At 39.9% G+C, this 24,484-nt stretch overlaps 1 protein-coding gene across 4 annotated transcripts in view; it reads left to right on the forward strand.

The window, feature by feature from the left end:
- SHISAL1 (shisa like 1) overlaps window positions 1-24,484 on the forward strand; it is a 280,550-nt gene that overhangs the window by 182,006 nt on the left and 74,060 nt on the right. For 3 of the 4 annotated variants that reach the window (XM_074936639.1, XM_074936635.1, XM_074936646.1), the window contains one exon: window positions 3,291-3,415. The exons of the other annotated variant lie outside the window; for it this stretch is intronic. The gene's annotated coding sequence lies outside the window, so the exon portion shown is untranslated. The remainder of the gene's footprint in view (window positions 1-3,290; window positions 3,416-24,484) is intronic. 4 annotated transcript variants of the gene reach the window in all.

Below are 24,484 nucleotides of genomic sequence, written 5' to 3' on the forward strand. Positions count from 1 at the left end.
GCTCAAATTGGGGGTCCTTACCCAAAAGGGAGTTGCGGGGGGGTTGCAGTATTGCCACCCTTACTTCTGAGCTGCTTTCAGTTCTGGTCGGCTGGAAAGCGGCAACTGGGGTTAGCCAGGCACCTAGCTCTAAAGGTAGTGCCTCACCAGCAGCAGTGCAGAAGTAAGGGTGGCAATACCATACCAAGCCACCCTTACTCCTGCGCTGCTGCTGGTGGCGACTCTGCCTTCAGAGCTGGGCTCCCTGCCAGCAGCCACTGCTCTCCAGCTACCCAGCTCTGAAGGCAGCGTCCCTGCCAGCAGCAGTGCAGAAGTAAGGATAGCAGTACTGCAAACCCCCCCATAATAACCATGTGACCCCCCCCAACTCATTTATGGGTCAGAACCCCTAAAATTACAACTCCATGAAATTTCAGATTTAAATAGCTGAAATCATGAAATTTACCATTTTTAAAATTCTGTAACCGTGAAATTGATCAGAATGGACCATGAATTTGGTTGGACCCTAATTATAAATCATTGCCCTCTGGCCAGCCAAGGTTCAGGGTTCCCCAAAGTTCTGAATGACTCTTATTTTGCTAAGGATGCATAATGCATCTCTTGTATATAATGCCTGAGGAATCCTGATTGAAAGAAAGGTTACTCCTGTGGAGCGCTCCACTGTCTACCTAACCTGATGTTTCATGCTTTAACCCCTCTTCCAGTCTTCAGCCCCAAATCAGAAATATGCAGAGAATATAAGCTGTGACAAATCTGAATTATTTAGAATAATCTTCATCCAGGTTATTGAAAACAATTATTGAAAATTCCTAAATATGTATTTAAGTGCCTATCTTTAGACGTTTAAGTTTGAAAGTCTGGCCTACAAATATTAATTTTGGATAGTGTTTGGTAACATTTGAAGTATCACATCATTAAAGTGTTCATTTGGTATTTTATAGATGTAAAAACATAGCTGTATTGACATATATTTATGCTTGCTCATATAGTATAGGGCCAAATTCAAAGCCCACTGAAGTCAATGGGACTAGAGGGAGTGGTATTAACCTCTATATTTAAACCTAAAATGCAATTTCCATTATAAACTCCCTTTTTATGTGGCTAATCATTTTGACACACACATTTCTTTGGGAGGATGTTTTTCCCTCTTAGCCTTAGCTTAGAAGCATTTTTTTAACTTAAAGTTGATCTTGTGTCCCCTTTTTAAAAAAAAAAAGTTGTTCGTGTTTTCTGCTTGTTTACATTACAAATGCAGGTCTTGTCTATCTTAAAATATTCCCAGATGATAAAGAACTAGTGAAGCAACAATATTGCAACAGTCCAGAGAGTGAAAGCTGAACAAAGGAGAGGAAAAGGGATTTTAAGTCAGACTATAATTTTTTTTTGTCTTTTTGTTTGCTTTTTGTTAACACCTTCTTAATGTAATGTCTAATGAATGCTTTGGACAACAAGGTTTTTTTTTAATGATTCAAGACCATCCCCATTCAATCAATTATTATTTGTTGTATTATCATAGTGCCTAAGGAGCCCTAATTATGGATCAGGATGCCACTATCCTAGGCACCATATAAACACAGCACAAAAAGAGCTTGCAATCTAATTAGCAGACAAGAGAGAACAAATTGACACAGGCAGATGGAGAAGTACAGGGAAATAATGAGACAATACTGGTCAGCATGATAGACAGTGGACTCTGCATACCAGTAACCTAACTGTTGTCACGTTTTTGTAGGCATCCCTGCAAAGGAGAGTTTTGAGGAGGGATCTGAAGGTGGATCATGAGATATTTACAGGATTATCTCCTAGGCCTCTGGGGCACCATAGGAGAAAGCACAAAGGTGCTTGCTTGAAAATTTAATGAATGGGCAATGCTGGCCGGCATCATGGACAACTGGAGATGAGCACCAACAGTTTGGTAGTGAATGAAAGATAGGAGGAATGAGGATTGTCTATGAAGGGCCTGGAAAGTGAGTGCTGAAAATACACTTGTTATGAAATATGCCAGTGCTTCTCCAGGAAAGCCAGGACTTGCCACTCCTGATACTTCTATTTTAAAAAAAAAAAAGACAGGCCCATTAAAAAAAATCATTTTCAGGCCTCCTTTCAACAAAATCTTATTAGTTGTTGGATTACTACATCTGTAAAATCCCCTATTTTTTCATACTTGGCTTAAACAGTGGGATTTTCAAAGGGGCCTACATGCAAGACATAATATTGACTTTAAAATGAGACTTGTGCTCCTTATTGACTCATTTCCTTTAGAAAATCCACTCTCACTCTTCATTATTCTACTGACCCTGCAAGATGCAGATTTAGCTGTACACTCAGCCAGTGAAGGATGGTGAAAGGACTGTGATTTGGGGAAACTAAAAGCAAAATGAAGACATCTGTTTACCCACAATGACTTTCATCATAATGTCATGATTATCATATTTCCTGGCTGTATTTAGTAGACCATGCTTGAAAACAAAGGAGACGTTTTTGATTAACAGTGGAATGTTGAAGCAACTGGGCTAATATCAACCTTTGCATAGCCAGACATGCAAGCAGCTGTGCCTGAGGCTGTTAACACCTTCTGCAAGAGGGCATGCTTAACAATTCAGAACTGCTCTGTGCACATGCTTTCGAACTCTCACTTTCAAATGGAGGAGGGAACCCGATGTGGAGCAGTAGAGTAAATAATAATGTGTTTGTCGCAGAAGTCAATTTTTTGTAATGCTGTTGGGAGCAGGGAGGAAGGGTGTTATGAAAAACAACCTTCATTAATTATCCAATTATCTTTTGTATAGTGAGGAAGTTTACGAAGAGTTAATTATTGTGCTTTTTAGTCTGGATGGTTTTACAATGGCTTTATGTTTGTATGGGTGAGTGAAGAGTGAACTGACCTGTTATTGCTATGATAGAACAGCATGGTTGATGTGCAAAATACCAGAGCCTTTGTTTACAAGAATTAAACTTTGTTGCACACGAACAAGCTTGTCAGCTTTGAATAATAAAAAGATATAACATATATACAAGATGAGGAACAATATAAATATTTTCTTTTAAAGTGTACCGAGTGTTTCTCAGTGAGATACAATGAACCTGCCTAGGAATGTTTTTCATGCTCTGAATAGAAAGGCAGCCTGAAATGCGACTTACAGTAGATAAAAGCAGCATGCTAATTATGTGCTGTGATCTGGTGTTGACAGGCTGATAGATACAATGTAATGGAAATGCTTTTTGACATAATTGTGTAATTTCTTGTAATAAAACTCTATGACTTTAGAAATTTGACATTTCATTTTCAGTGCAAAAACGAAAACAAACAAAATCTCCACTTGTGCACCATTTTGGGTCTGGGCATCTATTGCTGCTGAACCAGCCACTTCCTCCCGAAACAGGAACAGCCGCCCACGTAGTCGAAGGGATGGAGGTGAGATTCCATATTATGGGGATTATGTGGGAACACAGCTGCATGTCTCAGTCCAGCTCCTCATCCCCCTGTTCTTTTTGGTTCATCTAGTCATTGTTTTCCTGCTTCTTCCTCACGACTAGACTGCCAGGCACTTCCTGGATATCTAGTAGTTCAGCAGGCTGAGTGGAGAATGCTGAAGTGGAGGTTCTGAGCATTCATTCCAACTCACAGTAAACTGGGCGAGTTTCCTCCCTAAGCCAGACCAACTGTTGTTGTCCCAGACCTTGTAGGGGATGTTCTATCACGCTTATCTTCTCATAGTACCCCCACCCCTGGTGGTGCTCAACTCTGCCAGTCACTCTGATACCCACTGATATGTTAACATATTGAATACAACTGAATTTAAGATCTTCAATTATCTAAAAATCAAAAAAGAGTCCTCCAAAAAGTGGAAACTAGGTCAAATTACAAAGGACGAATATAAACTAATAACACAAAGTATGTAGGGACAAAATTAGAAAGGCCAAGGCACAAAACAAGATCAAACTAGCTAGAGACATAGAGGGTAACAAGAAAACATTCTACAAATACATTAGAAGCAAGAGGAAGACCAAGGACAGGGTAGGCTGTTACTCAATTGGTGGTGGGGGGGAATAATAACAGAAACATGGAAATGGCAGAAGTGCTTAATGACTTCTTTGTTTTGGTTTTTACCAAGAAGGTTGGCAGTGATTGGACGCCTAACATAGTGAATGTCAGTGAAAATGCGGTAAAATCAGAAGCTAAAATAGGAAAAGAACAAGTTAAAAATTACTTAGACAAGTTAGATGTCTTCAAGTCACTAGGGCCCGATGAAATGCATCCTAGAATACTTGAGGAGCTGACTGAGGCGATATCTGAACCATTAGCAATTATCTTGGAAAAGTCATGGAAGACGGGAGAGATTCCAGGTGACTGGAAAAGGGCAAATATAATGCCCATCTATAAAAAGGGAAATAAGGACAACCCAGGAAATTACAGACCAGTCAGCTTAACTTCTGTACCCGGAAAGATAATGGAGCAAATAATTAAGCAATCAATTTGCAAACATCTAGAAGATAATAAGGTGATACGTAACAGTCAGCATGGATTTGTCAAGAACAAATCATGTCAAATCAACCTGATAGCTTTCTTTGACAAGTAACAAGCCTTGTGGATAGGGGGAAGTGGTAGTTGTGATATATCTTGACTTAAGTAAAACTTTTGATACTGTCTCACATGACCTTCTCAAACAAACTAGGGAAATGAACCTAGATGGAACTACTGTATGGTGGGTGCATAACTGGGTGGAAAAACATTCCCAGAGAGTAGTTATCAGTGGTTCACAGTCCTGCTGGAAGGGCATAATGAGTGGGGTCCCACAGGGATCAGTTCTGGGTCCAGTTCTGTTCAATATCTTCATCCACGATTTAGATAATGGCATAGAGAGAACACTTATAAAGTTTGCAGATGATACTACGTTGGGAAGGGTTGCAAGTGCTTTGGAGGATAGGATTATAATTCAAAATGATCTGGACAAACTGGAGAAATGGTCTGAAGTAAATAGGATGAAATTCAATAAGGACAAATGCAAAGTACTCCATTTAGGAAGGAACAATCAGTTGCACACATACAAAATGGGAAATGACTGCCTAGGAAGGAGTACTGCAGAAAGGAATCTGGGGGTCATAGTGGACCACAAGCTAAATATGAGTCAACATCAGTGTGACACTGTTCCAAAAAAAGCAAACATCCTTCTGGGATGTATTAGCAAGAGTGTTGTAAGTAAGACACGAGAAGTAATTCTTCTGCTCTACTCCGCGCTAATTAGGCCTCAACTGGAGTATTGTGTCCAGTTCTGGGCGCCACATTTCAGGAAAGATGTGGACAAATTGGAGAAAGTCCAGAGAAGAGCAACAAAAATAATTAAAGGTCTAGAAAACATGACCTATGAGGGAAGATTGAAAAAATTGGGTTTGTTTAGTCTGGAGAAGAGAAGATTGAGATGGGACATGATAACAGTTTTCAAGTACATGAAAGGTTCTTACAAGGAGGAGGGAGAAAAATTCTTCTCCTTAACCTCTGAGGATAGGACATGAAGCAATGGGCTTAAATTGCAGCAAGGGAGGTTTAGGTTGGACATTAGGAAAAACTTTCTGTCAGGGTGATTAAGCACTGGAACAAATTGCCAAGGGAGGTTGCAGAATCACCATCATTGGAGATTTTTAATAGCGGCTTAGACAAACACCTGTCAGGGATGGTTTAGATAATACAGTCCTGCCATGAGTGCAGGGGACTGGACTAGATGACCTCTCGAGGTCCCTTCCAGTCCTATTGTAGTGCTGCAGTATAGGGCTTGTCTATACTTGAAACACTACAGCGGCACAGAGGGGGAGGAGGCGGGGCCGGGGATTTGGGGAAGGGGTTGGGAAGGGGTGGAGTTGGGGTGGAGCCAGGGGCGGGGGGGGGGGCACAGCCAAAAATGTTTTTGCTTGGGGCGACAAAAATCCTAGAACTGGCACTGGCAGAGGCACAGCTGATGAAGATGGTCTATGCCAATAGGAGAGAGCTCTCCCATCGGTTTAATTAATCCATCTCCCTGAGAGCTGGTAACTAGGTCAGTAGTGCTGTCCACACCGGCGCTTATATTGGTGAAACTTTTATGTTGCTCAGGAGGATGGTTTCTTCACACCCTTGAGTGACATAAGTTACGTTGACCTACGCTGTAGTGTGTACATACCTAACTATGCTGACAAGAGGGGTTCTCCCCAGAGTGTAGGTAATTCACCTACCTGTGAGGCGGTAGCTAGCTTCATGGAATTTTCTAGTGTAGACCAGCCCACAAACACTGTCTTATTAAATGCTTTGTTGCAGATCATTGAGCTGACATTCCCACAGGTCTCTTGTTAAGCACTCTTATTAGTTTTGAAGAGCAGATATTTAGCAGCCAGTTAAAGAAGAGTCAGAAGAGATTGCCACTTTGCATCAGTTCTTCTTTTGTATTTTTCTGATCATCACTTGGTTTATGAATATGAATGGCTACATCTTTCTTCATTCCCAGCCAGTCTCTTTCAGCCTATATCTTTGCATTGCTTGCATGAGCAATGCCTTCTGGCTTTCCATATGACCCATTCTGAGTAGGATAGTTCTTTATCGTGCAGCAGTAATTCTTACCTTCATACTTTTTGCAACTTTTATCTTTTGCTTTTGCATTTGTAATTATCAAGCAGATATGCCCTCTGAAAAAACACATTGCACACGTTCAGAGGTGACGCATAACTGATAGTTGGGGGCATGTATTTTGAACCCTCTTCCCGCAAAAAAAAAACAAACCCAACAACCTGGCAGAAATCTGACAGGACGTGTGACCCCCCACGCCCTCCTGTGTCCCAGGTTTGAGTTTAAGTTCTGATTAACTCTTACTTTCCTTGTAAAAGAGATTATTAGTTTGTCTGAGCACACTTCATAATAGTTTTCATTTGAATAGGTCCTTTGTGACAAGGTTTATGAGATTGGAAGGCAATGGTAGTGCAGATGCCAAACCTGATTACTAACCTTTCTGTGAAGGATTAAGTGGAACCTGGGGCTCGCAGTATTGCAATTTCAAGCTGTAGTCCCTGATTGAACTGAGAAATGCTTTCCTCCGAATGATATGCTTAAAATAAGCTCTGTCTTAACCAGATCTGCATTTAAGGTGGCCTTTTCTTTTGGAATGGGAAAGAGATTTGTGGTGTTGCATAAGTTAGAAAGCCATTCACAATTGTTATTAACGACCTCCTAGTGGAAGGGGTATTAGGAATTGCATCACTTGCTTTGAAAATACAACTATTTAAAAACACCTCTAGAAAATATTATCCTTTCATAGTGTATTTGAATTAACACACAGGATAAAATTGCAAAACTAACCTTTGTTATTTATCTTAACATTTTCATTACATAGTTGAAAGAAGAAAAGGAGTACTTGTGGCACCTTAGAGACTAACAAATTTATCTGAGCATAAGCTTTCGTGAGCTACAGCTCACTTCATCGGATGCATAGTTGATATATGGACAGCAGTGGCAAAAAAGGCATAAAGCCAAAAATATCTAGAAGAGCAAATAGCTGCCAGTCTGAGACTTTTCATAAAAGACATAATATTAAGAACAACAACTCCTTTTAATTTCCTTGTAGTTATCCAGGGGGCTTTAGTACAGGATTCTGTCTTGTCATTGGGATGCTTCTAAACTTTCTGTGACTTTGTGAACTTATGTCTTTGAAGGGAGAATGCAATTTTTTTAACTATTTAAAAATATCAGTCTCTTCAAAACAGTTTTCAAAACATTTCTTTCCTCTTCAAATGTTTGTTTCCCTGAGCTGTCATCTTTCACACAGATAGTCCCTTGAAATAAATATTTGCAAAACCGATCATTGCAGCTGCCTATAGTTAAGATCATGTCAGAAATAGAAGAGATTCAGAGACAGGTGACAAAAATGAGTAGACATAAGAAAATTTCCAAAAGAAAAAACATTGAAAAGACTGACTGTTAGTTTACAGATGAGACAGATAAGAGGGGACGTGATAGTGGCATGCAAATAATGAATGGTCTGAAGAAGGTAGATCAGGCATTTCTGTTTTCCTTCTCTCATAATACAAGAGCAAGGGAACATTCAATCAAACTGAACGGCAGCAAATTTAAAACTGATAAAAGGAAATACTTCTTATGCTATGCATGATTAAATTGTGGCAGTGAGTTCCACAGTCTACCAATGAGGACAAGAGTTTAGTAGGATTCAAAAAAGGATCCATCATTTATATGGATAATGAGAACATCCACAGTTACAATAACTGAAAAGCTTGTAAGGAATAAAAATCTTCCTGTTTTGGGGTACAAGCTATCCTCTACCTGACAGGACTAGGAAAGAATTTCTCCTATCAAAAGGTTATTCCATGGATGTTCACTTTAGGATTTCTTGCATCTTCCTTTTAAAGCAGCTGATTCTGGACACTGAACTACATGGATCTGATGTATGGCAGTTCCTGTCCAGAATTGCATTGTTACTTTCTGTTCCCAATTAATCAGAACACATTATTCAAAACTTTCTTAAAATTTCACCATTTTTAGTGACAATTCCCATTCTTGGAGTCTCATTCTGATCTCATTCACACTGGTTTTACATCTGTGTTACCTCATTTACTTGAGCAGAATTACTCCTGGTGAACAGTGTGAACAAGATTAGATTTGTCCCTTGGTCTCAGTCTGGAAGAGACTTTTTTTTTGAAAATTAGAGCAAAATCTATATGGCATGATTGATTTATGTGGAAGTGAAAAGAATGTAAATAATCAAGAATATCAGACTGCCACAAAACTAACAGAAAGGTCTTTTCCATATCTTGGGGTTTGAGGCAAGTATAACACTCTTGGTCACAGTGACCCAGTGTAGAAAAGTCTGAAAATTCAGAATTTATATAGGGATCCCGGGATAGTTGGCCTATAAATACGCATAGGGACTGATCAAATGTCCATTAATATCACTGGAAGTTTTTTCATGGATTTAAATCAGAACTAGATAAGATTATTAATCAAGAACACATTACTTTATACCTGTGGTGGTATAAGCCATAGGATTTCTTGGGCCAGATTGTCAGCTGATGTAAATTGGTGTTGCTCTATGAATGTCCATGGAGCTATGTTGAGCTACACTAGCTGAAAACCTGGCCCCTTAATGGACTCTAAAACCATTGTATTTTGCTTTGAGTTTAAACCAACAACATATTTTTGTAGTTACAAAGGTTCTTTGACATCATGTTAAAACCTTGTATTTCAGCTACAGCATAAATTAAATCTGTAGTGGCTACAATACTAAGGATGTATTGACTTCTGAAACTCCATTAGGCAGGCTGAGAAGGATATAACCCTTGGAGCTAAATTGCTAGCAGAAAACTATGAGGACAAAAATGGAAAAGGAACAGATCTCACTGTGCTGCACTTATTATACCTAATTCATAATGAAAATGCTCTGCAGCCTACACTTGGAGTTCTCTTCCCCACACTTTAAGACAACTAACTGTACAATCTTACCAGACAGAGACCTCAAACATAAGTGATCTCATTATGAAAAATAACCTAAAGATCATCAGAATGATCAGGGCTTCAATAATAAAATTTTTCAGCTGTTCTAAAAGCTCTCAACTGCTAATACACAGAAAGTCTGCAGAGCTTACTTTCCCTGCTCTACCTTGTGATGTTTCATCAGTATGAGATATTTTTTCACAATGATGCGACATTGTATAAATATGCGCGTGTTACACCCTACACTCCACTACCTCTGCCATCATTGTAACTGCAAAAACACATATTAAAGCATGTGAAAAATCCATGGCAGAGCTGTGAAAAACACAGAAAAGAGCATGCAAACTAGGGTGGCCAGATGTCCCGATTTTATAGGGACAGTCTTGATATTCAGGGCTTTGTCTTATATAGGGCACCATTCACCCATCACCCCCTGTCCCGATTTTTCACACTTGCTAGCTGGTCACCCTAAGAAACAAGTAAGGAGCAATCAGAGAGGGAGGAGAACCAGGAAAGGACTGAGTCACAGAAACCAAGGAAGGACAAGACATCAACAAGAACAAGAAAAATTTGGTCGGCTGTGTCAGTGGTAGCTGATAAGTCAGTGAGGATGGAGTACTGGTTCTGAGCTTTGGCTAGAAGAGGTCATTTTGGTGAGAACCCTTTCATGGAACGCAAGAGGCATAAACTGGATTGGAGAAGGTCTTGAACAGAATTGGAGGAGAGAAACACTATACAACACAATCAGTGAGCTTAAAGATGAAAGGGAAAAGGAGAGTAATTGAAGAGGCACATGCGGGTCAAGGGTTAGATTTGGGAGACTAAGGGCTTGTCTACATGAGCATTTAGTTTGTAACAAGCTGGGGTGTGAGTTTACCCCACACTAGCCTGCCTGTTTGGACTAACTGTCTGTGGGGACCCTGCTAACCTGCACTAACATTTCATTAATGCTCTTTGATCTAGTCTTGATTCAAAAAGTCACACACATCACTAGATCCAGTCCAACCACCTTTGAACTCATAATTCAGTACAATGTGTAATTACTTCACTAAGACATAGTTTAGTGTCTGGAGTATGTAACTCTGCAGCTACTTTTTGATCTATTATATAGTGGGCATGAGAAACCTTATGGTTAATTAAAAGAAAATCATCAGAGAATGGGCATCTGTGATAGCTGCCAAAAGGATTACATTTTTGTTTGACATAAGGTCAAAGAATTTCTTGACAGCAGATACTGTAGATTGTAACATAGCTTGAAAATCCACTGCGATATTAGGGTTGAAATAAGCTTGTAGTGAAAACCTATAATCTGCACACACACATGTGGCCCCTTGAGGCAAGGGGTGATAGTGACAGGCTTAGTGGAAAAAAAATTGTCATTTGTTAGCTTTACTGTTTATTCTTTCTCTGTCTTCACCAGTTAATTTTAGCTTTCTCTTTTGTTTAATATTTTTTCTTGTATGTAATCATAAAATTGACATAAAAATAAAATAAGTTAGATCTACTTAAAAAATAAAAGGATTTGGATAGTTAGGGGCATGTTGAGAGTAACTTCACCACTGAGAGTAAGAGGTTCAGTAAGAGGCCCTCGGTTAGGTAATATATATTGTGTAGTCTTAACAACAAAGAGTAGGAAGTATTCTTACTCAATTAAAGTTTCAAAAAACAAAGCATTATTTTTTTAAATCAAAGTATTATTTAAAGCACTGTTAGCCTTGTTTAATTTCTTTAACATATCTGAGTGATGTCCTTGTTCATTGTTGTCTTTGTGTTTCAAAGCCAAATGAGGATCCTGTTAGAAATATCTATTTGTAAATGGGAATATCTGTGCTTCTGTGTTAAAGTGTGGCTAGCATCACTCATCATAACTTTGTAATAAAGCGAGAAACAGATGTATTGGTTTAGATCCAGCCTAGGCTATTTTTCCCCATTTACATTTAAGCTCTTTGGGGCAGGGACCTTGGTGTATATTTTCAAAGACGCAAATGGCAATCAGTTACCTAACTCCCACCGAAACTTAATTGACATTAGGCACCCTTTGTAAAACTCCCTCTTTGACATTTTACTTGCCTAGAAAGCACTATACAATCCCATTATGATAAATGTAAAGTCACCTTAAATTTGAGATTTTACATATAGTGCAGACAGGGTACTGTCCACCACTATGGGTAGTCTACACTGCAGTAAAAAACCCCGCGGCTGACCCATGCCAGCTGACTCAGGCTCACATGGGTCAGGCTAAGGGGCTGTTTAACTTCAGTGTAGTCAGCTAGGCTCGGGATGGAGCCTGTGCTATAGGACCCTGCAAGGTGGTAGGGTCCCATAGCTCAAGCCCGGACGTCTACACTGCAAGTTCCTGAGCCTGAGCCCCACGAGCCCAAGTCAGCTGGCCTGGGCCAGATGGGTGTCTAATTGCAGTGTAGACATATCCTAAGTTACCTAGATGTGCTCTCTCTCTCGTGTGTTGGTTCTGCAGATATATAATAAAAATATTATTTTAGGTACTAACGTAAGTCTATATAACTGTATACACATAGGAAGCAGGTCTGTTGTTAATTTTTATATAGTCACTTTTCAGAGTAGAATGTTTCTTTTAAACAGAAGGACAGTGTTGTACTTAAGACTTTGGACTTGGCCTGAGAGATCTTAGTCCAACTCCCAGGTCTGTCACAGACTTCCTGTGTAACCTTGGACAACCGTCTTAATCTCTCTGGACCTCCGTTCCCAATCTGTAAAATGAGCATAATAATTCCTCTTTGCTACCCCTTGTTTGCCTTGTCTATTTAGATTGTAAATTGCTCAGGGCAGAGACTGTTTCTATATATATATATATATATATGCACAGTGCAGAGCACAATGAGGCTCTGATCTCACTTGGGACCTCTAGGCACTACTGCAATATGAAGTATTAGTAATATTTCTGTTTCCCCACTTATATAATGGGTACAATACTCATCTACTTCACACGCTATGAATTTGTGTTTGTACAATTACTTGAAGATCTCAAGTGCTACATATGTGCTAAATATTATAACAGGAGGATGTAAATGTGGTGATTTTAAGAGTGTCACTTTATATTACCTATAGCAAGCCAAAGAAGAATAGTTGCGGTTTATTACTACAGATATGAACACTTAGTGTAAAATCCTGGCCCCATTGACTATAATGGCAAAATTCCCATTGACTTCAAAAAGCCAGGATTTCACCCTGCAACTTTATTATTTGTCATCTAAGGTGATAATCAAAACACAGAATTTAAGCTCCTTTATAAAATATATGGAAATTGGTGCACTTCTCCATGGAGAGGAAACTTATATAGCATAAATCAATTGAGCTGAATAAAATACATGGTTGGGTCATGTTTATTTTATGCATGACTCAGAGTGCACTTTCCAGCTGCAAGCCATAAGGTGCTTACAGTCAGTGCATACTAATGTGAATTCGGGTTTAGGAGGATGTCGATTTTTACTAGAAACAAAATATTGGCTTGGAGAAAAGCACACCAGTGTTTTCAGAAATATTTTCTTTCCCAGCATAAAACACTGTTGTCAGTTCAAGGACACTCATACTCCTACATTTGCAACTCATCAGTCAGTTGCTTTCTGGTCATTTTGCGTTTTAGGATGGATTACGGTTCTTGTTTACTTTCTACCATACGTAACACAGGGCGTGTTAACCTAGGAAGACTGGTTTTAAACTGTGGGCACCTCAGTACCTGGGTTATACACAAAAACTGAATGCAGTGGGACTACTGAGGAACTCTGAGCATTTGAATAGGTCTTTGCAGGGTCTGGACTTGATTTACTTTTCATTATTTATATAGGGGGGTTTGTACTTAAATCAGGTTGGGCAATATTTTTTAAAAAATAAACTAATCTATATCACCTTTTGGTTTTCATGCACTAGCATAATGTTGCAATATATAGATAGATACAGATTATTGGTAGTCTGTATGCATATAGACAGCTTTCAGAGTAGCAGCCGTGTTAGTCTGTATTCGCAAAAAGAAAAGGAGTACTTGTGGCACCTTAGAGACTAACAAATGTATTTGAGCATAAGCTTTCGTGAGCTACAGCTCACTTCATCCGATGAAGTGAGCTGTAGCTCATGAAAGCTTATGCTCAAATAAATTTGTTAGTCTCTAAGGTGCCACAAGTCCTCCTTTTCTTTTTGTATGCATACAATTATCATATGTAATTAATTTTTTTGGGTAGGGACCACTACTTTATTATGTTTTTGTAAAGTATATAGTACATCAGGGGTTCTGATCCATGACTACATGATTGCCCCACTGTAATACAAATAATAATAAATAATAGCATATATAGTGTGTGCCTATGTATGAACATGCATATACAAGCACACTAAATAAAGGATATAATTTTTAAACTGATAGTGGTCTCAGTCCTGCAACTATCTTTCTTACCAGACTCCTTGCACCTGCACAGAGACCCTTTGAAGCTAATAGGGCTCCACCAGGGTGCAGGAATCTGCCTGTGAACAGCCAATTGCAAGACTGGGACCAGCATCTCTTCAAAATGTTGTGCTAGGAATTACTAGTCTTATTAAATAGATACAATCTCATTTACCTGCTGGTCTATGTGGTATTTTTCAAGAACTCTGAGTTATAGAGTCACTTCTTTTGTGTATAAATGACTGTTAATGGAAAGGCTCAGGGACAAAGCCTAAGGCCTGTGATGCCATCAGCAGCATAGCTTTGTTTTACGTAGTCCTTTATTTCCTAAAACACAAACATATAGAGTGGAGCTTAGCTGCTCTCCCTCCCTCATGTCCTGCTGTTCTGCATCCTCCACACCTGCTGTTCTCTGACTCCTCTAACTCTTCGCCTTTCTCCCTCCCTCCCCCTCAGGTTTTCAGCTCAAGACTGGTGGACAAAGGTTTCAGTAGCGCTTCCCTTGGCCATGCAGAGTTGTAACCCTTAATTTTTAATAAGGAGCTGATGTTGAGAGAGTTCACTGTGCTCCAAATTTAGCTTTTCAATTTAAAAACCTATAAGATGGTATGGCTGCAGGGAAGCAGGCTCTAGGACTCCAGCTGATCAGTTTCTTAAAATCAGCTTTTTATATTCTTTAAGATTATTGCAGCTGTTTAGCCAGTCAAAAGCCAGGTTACCTTCTTTAGATATCTGACATATTGATCAATAACTTGGGCTAGCACAAAAGGGGGCTCTGAGTGGAAACATAGCTTCCCCACTTCTTCTAAAGGCTGAGGGGATCTTCCTTTCCTGTCCCTGGCATGAACTGGCAGTGCTCCCTCACAGCTCCCCTTCCTGTGGAAGTCTACTTTAAAAGCTGTCTCTAGCCATTGTTATTGACAACAATAACTTGTAACAGATGGATGTGACTATGATGTTCCTAACAGTGGCACAAGAGTGCAAGTACCAACCTCAGGGCAGACTGTTAAAAAACCAGGGCACAAACCCCAAATTGATCATGCGTTCTAAATGCAGATTTCACCAACCAACTGCACCGAGTACAAACTCCTAAGGCACCTTAACAGCCTTAAATGGAATCACAGCCAGTCCCTTTGGATACTCCAGATTGTCTTGCCGCCCAGATGAGTGTATCTCTGTGACTGATGGCCCTTATGACCAAGAATCATAGCAATAGTCAGGTTACTCCTAGTCCCAAAGGACCAGTCACTTACTCCAGGTCAGTTACACCTTAGATCGCACACCAAGGATAATGCTTGTAGCAAATCCTATAATAAACTATATGAAGATTTATTAAATAGGAAAAGGAAATGAGAGCGTTATTTACAAGATTAAGGCCATGTCTGCACTACAAATTTTGGTCGATAAGCCACCACAGTTAATATATCACTAGTATTACTGGCATAGCTATGTCAGTTAGATGTGTGGGGTATTTTCTACTGGCACCATTTATGCTTGTAAAAGCCCTAGTGTAGGTGTAGCTATACTGACAGTGGTCAGGAGAACCAGCATAAGCTATGCAGATCTGAGCACTTTTATGTCAATTACAACACTAGAGGATTTTGCAGCAAAATCCTCTCTCTGCAGATAAGGCCTAAAACTGTAATCTCTTTGGGGCAGGGACTATCTTTATTATTATTGTTGTTGTTTGTTATTTATTTTTTATTAATTATTAATTGATTTATTTATTTTATTTTATTTTACTATTACCTCTAATCCTACTACCACATGAGCAGGCCAGGCCTAACACAATAAGACCCTCATCCCTAATATGGCCTCTGGATAATAACAGTACAAATATTAGCCAACAGTAACGTGCAAATCAATGGTTTCAGAGTAGCAGCCGTGTTAGTCTGTATCCATAAGAAGAAAAGGAGTACTTGTACTTGTGGCACCTTAGAGACTAACAAATTTATTAGAGCATAAGCTTTCATGAGCTGTCACGAAAGCTTATGCTCTAATAAATTTGTTAGTCTCTAAGGTGCCACAAGTACTCCTTTTCTTTTTGTGCAAATTAATGTTAAGGTGCTATCCATACACTGTCATATAATATGCTTTTAAGATGAGTAAAGTATCCAGACGTGGTGGTGACCTGAACTTGTTTGATACTGTCGTTATATTTTGTAAATTCTTCTACTGAATCCTCATGGTTGTCTTGGTCTTACATTTTTCACTTTAAAAAAAAAACAAGTATAACTTATATTTATCTAACTATGTTTAAAGATGCAATATCTTTCCTTCCTGTACTCTGAGGTGCTTATGTGTTTTTACATCAAGGCTGCTTGTCACATGAAGCAGTTCTTTCTTTTGGCGATGTCTTTCTTTCCAATGACTCACAAGACTCCTAGATAAGCAGGCAGACAGGGTGCATAGGCAACCAAAGCTGTGTACACAATAGCACAGGGAGAGCCAAAATGCACCAACTCATGTGACTAAAGCCTGCTGACATATTCCATCAATTAAACAATAAAACATAGAACATTGAGCTTACAATTTCAAACACTATGGCATCCAGGGTCCATCGTGAGCAGAGTGGGGCTATAGGCCAATGAGTTCAGATTACAGTGCAACCAGAAGCTCTCAGCCAGTGAAAATGAAAAGCTGCCTTCCCATTATTTCTCACTTATACATCTGCTCTGCTCATTAGCAACAACATCACAGGACCCTCCTCTGGAATTCTCTTTTTTCCCTAATCTCTCTGAGTTGCATTTTCACCAGTGAAAATACTAACACAATACTTTTTCATCAAAGGATCTCAACCACTTTACAAAGATGAGCGAGTACCATTATTTCCGTAACCTGAACCATAGAGGGGAGAAACATCTTGCCCAAGGCTATGCAGAAGGTCATTGATTGGCTGGGCTTGGAAAAGAACCCCCCAGTCTCTTGGCTCCCACCCAGTCCTATGCCCCACCCACTGGACTTGCGACAAGCTGCTTACACTGATAAAACAATGCTTTCGTCATCCCTCCAAGCTTAATACTCCAAACTCATTTTAAATCCCCCAACTGTCTAGTCTAACTATTAACAATAATAATATTCTCCAGCTACTGCCTTGCAATTTATAACATTCCTATCTCCAACTTCACTTTTGTGGCCAAATCTTAGGAAATATTTCACCTCTTCTTGATTCACTTATTCTACCTGCTGCTCTGTCCAAATAGCTCAGGGAGCATCCTGAGCTACACAGCACTGAATCTGACTGTTTCACCCAGCAACAGAGAACAGCAGGCACAAAGGGAGAAGCAAGAAGAGGTCAGAAATGTTCCCTTTATTTTGCAATCAGGGGTTATATAATAGATGCAGTTTCCTGTTTTTTTTTTTTTAAGCAAAAAACCCTGATTCCTTCATATGCTTGGCCTTCGACGTATAGTACTAGTCTGTACTACTAGCATCTGTTTATCTGTCTTTGGCATTTTTCACACACCTATCACTGTGGCATCCAGACACCAGTATCTAGTACTAATGCAGTACTGCCAGCCCCAAGTGTTCAAAAATCACGAGTCAGGCCTAAAAAAATCATGCAATTTTTAAATTTTTAAAAAAGTGAAACATTTGGGTTTCTTTTTACTTGTCTTCTGGTTTTTGATTCCAGGAGCAGGTGTTTAAGGAAAAAATTAAGACTTATGATTGTGATGGGGATCCCTAGGTACAACCTGGAACTGTGGGATCACTGTGCATCCTTAACTCTCTTGCCTGGGCTCTCTCTCACAAACCTATGCCAGTGACAAGCAGCAACACCCCACCAGGCACTGTGATCACTCAGCCATCAACATGTGGAGCCCCACACCAGCTGTATTACATGACTGCTCCCTGAGCCACTCATGAATCATACAGAGAGATACCAATCCCCCCAATCCCCAGCCTTGCACCCCAGAAATACACCGTTTTCACACTGCTCAAGGTTCCCTTGGACAGTGTAAGCTCATGAATAAGTTCACCATTCTGACAATAGGGTAGTAGATGTGCCCTTGTTAGATGTGACCTGAGCTGAGATTTCCACAAGCATTTCAACCAAAACCACACTGTTTTAGGTAAAATATAAAACAAATGTATTAACTTCAGAAAGCTAGATTTAGGTGATTATTAAGTAGCAGAAATTAAAGTTGGTTACCTAAGAAACCAAAATAAATTTGCAGTTTAAATTCTAAATTCTAACTTTAACAGACTAAGCAAGATTTGAATCAAATAGTCTCTCACCCCACTGGATGTTACAGGTAGCTTACAGTTTTCAGTGCTCAGACTGAACACCCTTCTAGCCTGGGATCTCTCTCTTTCCAAGTCTTTGTAGTCCAGATGATCATCCAGGTGTTGAGATGGAGGGAGGGGGGAGAGAGATCATGTGATCATGACACTGTCTCTCTTTTTATACTTTCTTCCAGTTGCTAGAAAGATCCCCTCTGTGACCTGGGGGCCAGGCAGTCTCCATTACTGACCTGCACTCTCTGGGAGAGTGGATTCTTTTTGATGGGCCATCAACGCCTGTCTGGCTCTCCTTTGTTGCAACCGAAAGGCTAGCTGTGGGTGTTTCCCAAACTCACAACATATTTCAGTAACACATATAGCAATACTTCATAACTTCACATATAATGATACAATCCAACAGGATATTAATGTTCAACTGATCAAGACTTTTAAAATGATACTTCACAAGGTACACTTTGTACAAAACATATCATAATTTATATGACTGTGGTGAATATGGGGTTCCAGGGTGCTACTCTGAGGTATAGAGTGCCACAAGGATACTAATTGGTAATATTGATTCATAGATTGATAGATTATAAATCCAGAAGAGACCGTTGTAATCATCTAGCCTGACTTGTATAACACAGGCGATAGGACTTCCCTGAATTGATTACTGTTTGAACTAGAGCGTCTCTTTTAGGAAAAAAACATACAATTTTGATTTTAAAATTGCCAGTGACTGAGAATCCATCAAAACCTTTGGTAAATTATTCCAGTGATTAATTACCCTCACTGTTAAAAATGTTTCTAGTCTGAATTGGTTTAATTTCAACTTCAAGCCACTGGGTCTTGTTCTACCACTCTCGGCTAGTCTGAAAAGCCCTCTATTCTCAAATTTCTGTTTCCTTTGTATCTACTTTGATCAAGGCACCCTTTAACCTTATCTTTCTTGATCTTTCTTAAGATAAGAAGACTAATAATTGGGCCTATCAATTCACTTTAATTGTGAGCTCAACTGTAAAAAGTATGTGAAAGTTCATAAAATGTCACAATAACTATAATAACACATGTTGATGGGAAAAGACATAAAAAGGAGACAAAAAGACTGAATTAGTCTAAACACAAAGGCTTCTGATATAACTCAAGGACTGTGTTAAGATCACGCTTGGTAAACATGAAATATGGCTCAGGAAATCAGTGAACCAAAATAGGTGTGTCGGCAACTAGGCCTAATTGATGGACAAAATAATGAGGGGATGGGCTATTCCACTCACTATGCTCTTTGTGGGTCCTTAAAGAAAGAGACTTTGGCGGGGAAAGAAAAAAGAACAGTATGGAGGTTACTGGAGCAAGCTTCACCATCATTGCTGCCATCCCTACCATTTCTTGGGACCCCAAGCCTTAGTCCTCCTGATCCTGAGGGATGTACTGACCAGAGCAGGCCAGAGACAGGGATCCAGCTGACATCACCACTCCTACCCAAACACCACCTGAGATGAAATGGGATCAGACTTTAACAACAATGGCTCCAGCTCATCATGACTAACTTCTTCTCTTTTCCCCAAAACGAGAGTTATTGCTGTCTTTGATACCATCTAAGAAACTGTCAAAAAAGGGGTGGGGGGCTTTTTGAAAACTCTCTCCAGCTAAAAGGAAAGGGATCAAGGGATGCTGTTAAAACAAAAGCCTTATGTAATACTTTACATTTCAAATGGAACGGTTTTTCCTTCTTTTCTTTATCTTTAATAAAACGGATGTTTAATGAGGTGTGTGCCATGGTACTAAGCATGCTGAGGTCTCTTAAGGTCTGGGGTTTGGTATACACTGTTAAATGTCAGACAGTGACTGGGTTATGTTAAAATCTTTGGCCCATATATTCCATCTAATCCCGTGGTCTCCAACCTTTTTATACATAAGATCACTTTTTGAATTTAAGTGCAACCCAGGATCTGCCCTGCCCCACTCACTCTAGGCCCTCCCCCGCGTTCGCTGCCCCCCCCCCTCACTTTCACCAGATTGGGGCGGGGTTGGGGAGGGGGTGTGGGTTCTGGGCTGGGGCCGAAGGTTTTGGAGTGTGGAATGGAGCTCTGGGCTGAGCCTGGGGCAGGGGTTGGGGTGCACGAGGGGGTGCAGGCTCTGGGAGGGATTTTGGGTGAGGGAGAGGGCTCTGGGCTGGGGCAGTGTGTTGGGGTGCAGGAGGGGGTTTGGGGTGCTGGCTCCAGAAAGGGGGGCAGGGCTGGGGCAGGGAGTATGGGATGCTGGCTCCAGCAGGGGGCTCAGAGCTAGGGGTTGGGGTGCGGTGCCAAGTGATCCAAATCCCTCTGTATCAGTGACCTGCTCTCTTCATTATTTACCACTCCCTCAATCTTTATTTCATCTGTAAAATTTATCAGTTGTGATTTTTTTTTCTTCTAGGTCATTGATAAAAATGTTAAATAGAATACCAACAAAAACAGGTCCCCTTTGGACCACACTAAAAACACAGCTGCTCAATGATGATGCCTTGTTTGATTACATTTGGAGATCCAGCCATTTAATGTGTGCCATAAGTTGATTTTGTATCATTCTAGTTTCTTAATCAAAATGTCATGAGTTACCAAGTCAAATACCTTACGGAACTGTAAGTATATCACATTAACACTGTTACCTTTATCAACCAAATATGTAATCTCATAAAAAAATCAAGTTAGTTTGACAGGGTTTATTTTCCATAAACCCACGTTGATTGGCTTTAATTTTATTACCTTCCTTTTTCTTTGTCAATAGAGTCCCGAATCAGCCACTCTATTATCTTTCCTGGGATCGATGGCAGACTGAAAGGCCTATAATTACCCAGGTCGTCCTGCTTACCCTTGGCACATTAGCCTTTTTCCAGTCCTCTGGAACTTTCCCAGTGTTCCAAGACTTACTGAAAATCAACATTAATAGTCCACAGAACTCTTGATCAGCCTTAGGTCACTCAAGTTGAACTCACCTTTTGCGTGTGAGCGTGTGAGAGAGAGATTTGGTGGTCTGTAGAAGACACCAACTACTTCCCCATCTTGTGCTTTATCTATTAGAACATTTATCTATCCACATTCGAGAACATTTGCTTCTGAGTTGTCGGTGATAAGTAGTAATTTTTTTGACATAGTGTGCCATTCCCCTCTCTCCTTTTCTCCACTCCATCCTTCCAAAATAGATTTAACCCATTGATTTTTAACATTCTAGTCATGCCAATCATCCCATCCGGTTCCAGTAATACCAGCTAGATAAAATTTATGCTCACAACTGAGCAACTCCAGTTCCTCTTGTTTATTATCCAGGCTACTAACATTGGTGAATAAGCAATAAAAGAATTTCTTCTCTTCATGCCCTTTGGTGTCACAGCTAATGTAGTACTAACTTTAGATATACTGCCATGGAAGACAGGATAGGGTGTACTGCAGCACTCTAGGTACCAGGCATAGGGTCTACTCCCATTGACATAAATGGTAAAATTCACTTTGGGGCAGATCCTCAACAACAGTCAAAGAATGCTCAGCATAACTGATGGGGTAGAACAAACATGGATTTAAGACAACTTTTTACTCCTCCAATCTTGGGGCTGGTGTGGGCTGGACCAGCCTTGGACATAAATTAAAGCAGCCTTTTTATGGCGGCTGTCAGGTGGACTGCCGAGGAACTGGGTAGGTGAACGAGCTTGCAGGAAATCAAGCAGACTTCCATCAGAGTTGATGGACATTTCAATTTCCACAAATCAGCAAATTCTGATAAAAAACATTTTGTAAATTTTTTTCTGACTGGCTCTGTTATCTAACCCAATTTGTGAACTACTGCATCTTCTAATGCATTGGTTTTCAACCTGTACTCTGTGGTTCTCTGGGGGTCCGCAGACTGTATCTAAAATTTCCAATGGAGTCTGCACCTCCATTCAAAAATGTTTAGGGGTCTGCAAATGAAAAAAAGTTAAGAACCACTGTTCTAATGGGATGAACCTAGGTGTTGCTTGTAAGTATTTAAAAGTAAAAATGATTGATTTATTTTTAGAGCAGTTAAGGAATTAAAAAAATTAATCATGATTAATCATGCGATTAATCACATTCTTAAACAATAATAGAATACCATTTATTTAAATATTTTTGGATGTTTTCTACATTTTCAAATATATTGATTTCAACTACAACACATAATACAAAGTGTACAGTGCTCACTTTATATTTATTTTTATTACAAATATTTTCATAGTAGAAACCAAAAGAAATATATTCATCTAATACAAGTACTGTAGTGCAATCTCTTTATCATGAAAGTTGAAGTTACAAATGTAGAATTATGTACAAAAAGAACTGTATTCAAAAAATAAAACAATGTAAAACTTTAGAGTCTACAAGTCCATGCAGTCCTACTTCAGCCAATCGCTCAGATGAAAAAGTTTGGTTACAATTTGCAGGAGATAATGTTGCTCGCTTCTTGTTTACAATGTCACCTGAAAGTGAGAACAGGAGTTTGCATGGCACTGTTGTAGCCAGTGTCACAAAATATTTACGTCCCAGACGCACTAAAGATTCATATGTCCCTTCATGCCTCAATCACCATTCCAGAGGACATGCCTCCATGCTGATGACGGGTTTTACTCTATAACAATCTAAAGCACAGCAGACCGACGTATGTTCATTTTCATCATCTGAGTCAGATGCCACCAGCAGCTTGATTTTCATATTTTTGGTGGTTTGGGTTTTGTAGTTTCCTCATTGGAGTGTTTCTCTTTTAAGACTTCCAAAAGCATGCTCCACACCCATCCCGATCAGATTTTGGACGGCACTTCAGGTTCTTAAACCTTGGGTGGAGTGCTGTAGCTATTTTTAGAAATCTCACATTGGTACCTTCTTTGTGTTTTGTCAGTTCTGCTGTGAAAGTGTTCTTAAAATGAACAACATGCACTGGGTCATCATCCAAGACTGCTATAACATGAAACATATGATAGAATATGAGTAAAACAGAACAGGAGATAAACAATTCTCCCCCAAAGAGTTCAGTCACAAATTTAATTAACACGCTGTTTTTTTAACGAGCATCATCAGCATGGAAGCGTGTCCTCTGGAATGGTGGCCGAAGCATGAAGGGGCATACAAATGTTTAGCATATCTGGCACATAAATATCTTGCAACACCGGCTACAAAAGTGCTATGCGAACTCCTGTTCTCACTTTCAGGTGATGTAAATAAGAAGCAGGCAGCATTATTTCCCGTAAAAGTAAACAAACTTGTCTGTCTTAGCGATTGGCTGAACAAGAAGTAGGACTGAGTGGACTTGTAGGCTCTAAAGTTTTACCTTGTTTTGTTTTTGAGTGCAGTTATGTAACAGAAAAATCTACATTTGTAAGTTAGACTTTCACAATAAAGAGACTGCACTACAGTACTTGTACGAGGTGAATTGAAAAATACTATTTCTTTTGTTTATCATTTTTACAGTGGAAATATTTGTAATAAAAAATAATAATATAAAGTGAGCACTGTACATTTTGTATTTTGTGTTGTAATAGAAATCAATATATTTTAAAATGTAGAAAAATATTCAAAAATATTTAATAAATTTCAATTGGTATTCTATTGTTTAACAGTGCGATTAATCACGATTAATTTTTTGAGATAATCGCATGAGTTAACTGCAACTGATCGACAGCCCTATTTATTTTAAATTGTTTTAACTCCCCTAGTTCTTCCAGACATACTGAAATAGCCCAGTTTTCTGAGAGCATTCCACTGCCTGAGACATGGCCTCTTACATTACAAAGTTTGGTGTGAATAGCCAACCGAGCACTCCCTTTGGCTCACCTCTACTTCGTGCTATAGAATATAAAGGGTATACATAACTCACACTGTTTAATGTACACATAGCTAAATAAAAGGATAGCATATTTTAAAATTTCTTATGTGAAATGTGTTTTTCCATGCAACGGTTGCAGTGGAAGTAAGACAGTTTTGTTTTCGCATTGTATTACTCTAAACCAGTGATCACCAACCGCTTGATCGTGATCGACTGGTTGATCCTAGAGTCGATCGCAATATCCGGTGGTGCAGCGTGGCTGCCTCTAAAGCAGACTCCCTGCTTACCCCAGCCCCACACTGCTCCCAGAAGTGGCCAGCCCAGCCCCATGGCCCTGAGGGAGGGGGAGCCGGGGTCTCCCTCTGCGCGCTGCTCCTGCCTGCAAGCACCACCCCCACAGCTCCCATTGGCCAAGAGAGCTGTGGGGGCAGTGCTTGCAGAGAGGGGCAGCGCACGGAACCACATGCCTCCTGCGCCCCCTCCCAACCAGGGGCCGCAGGGGCACATTGGTCTCTTCCGGGAGCAGTGTGGGGCTGGGGTAGGCAGGGAGCCTGCCTTAGCCTCACTGC

This window comes from Natator depressus, chromosome 1 (assembly GCF_965152275.1).
Source record: "Natator depressus isolate rNatDep1 chromosome 1, rNatDep2.hap1, whole genome shotgun sequence".
Classification (NCBI taxonomy): Eukaryota; Metazoa; Chordata; order Testudines; family Cheloniidae; genus Natator; species Natator depressus.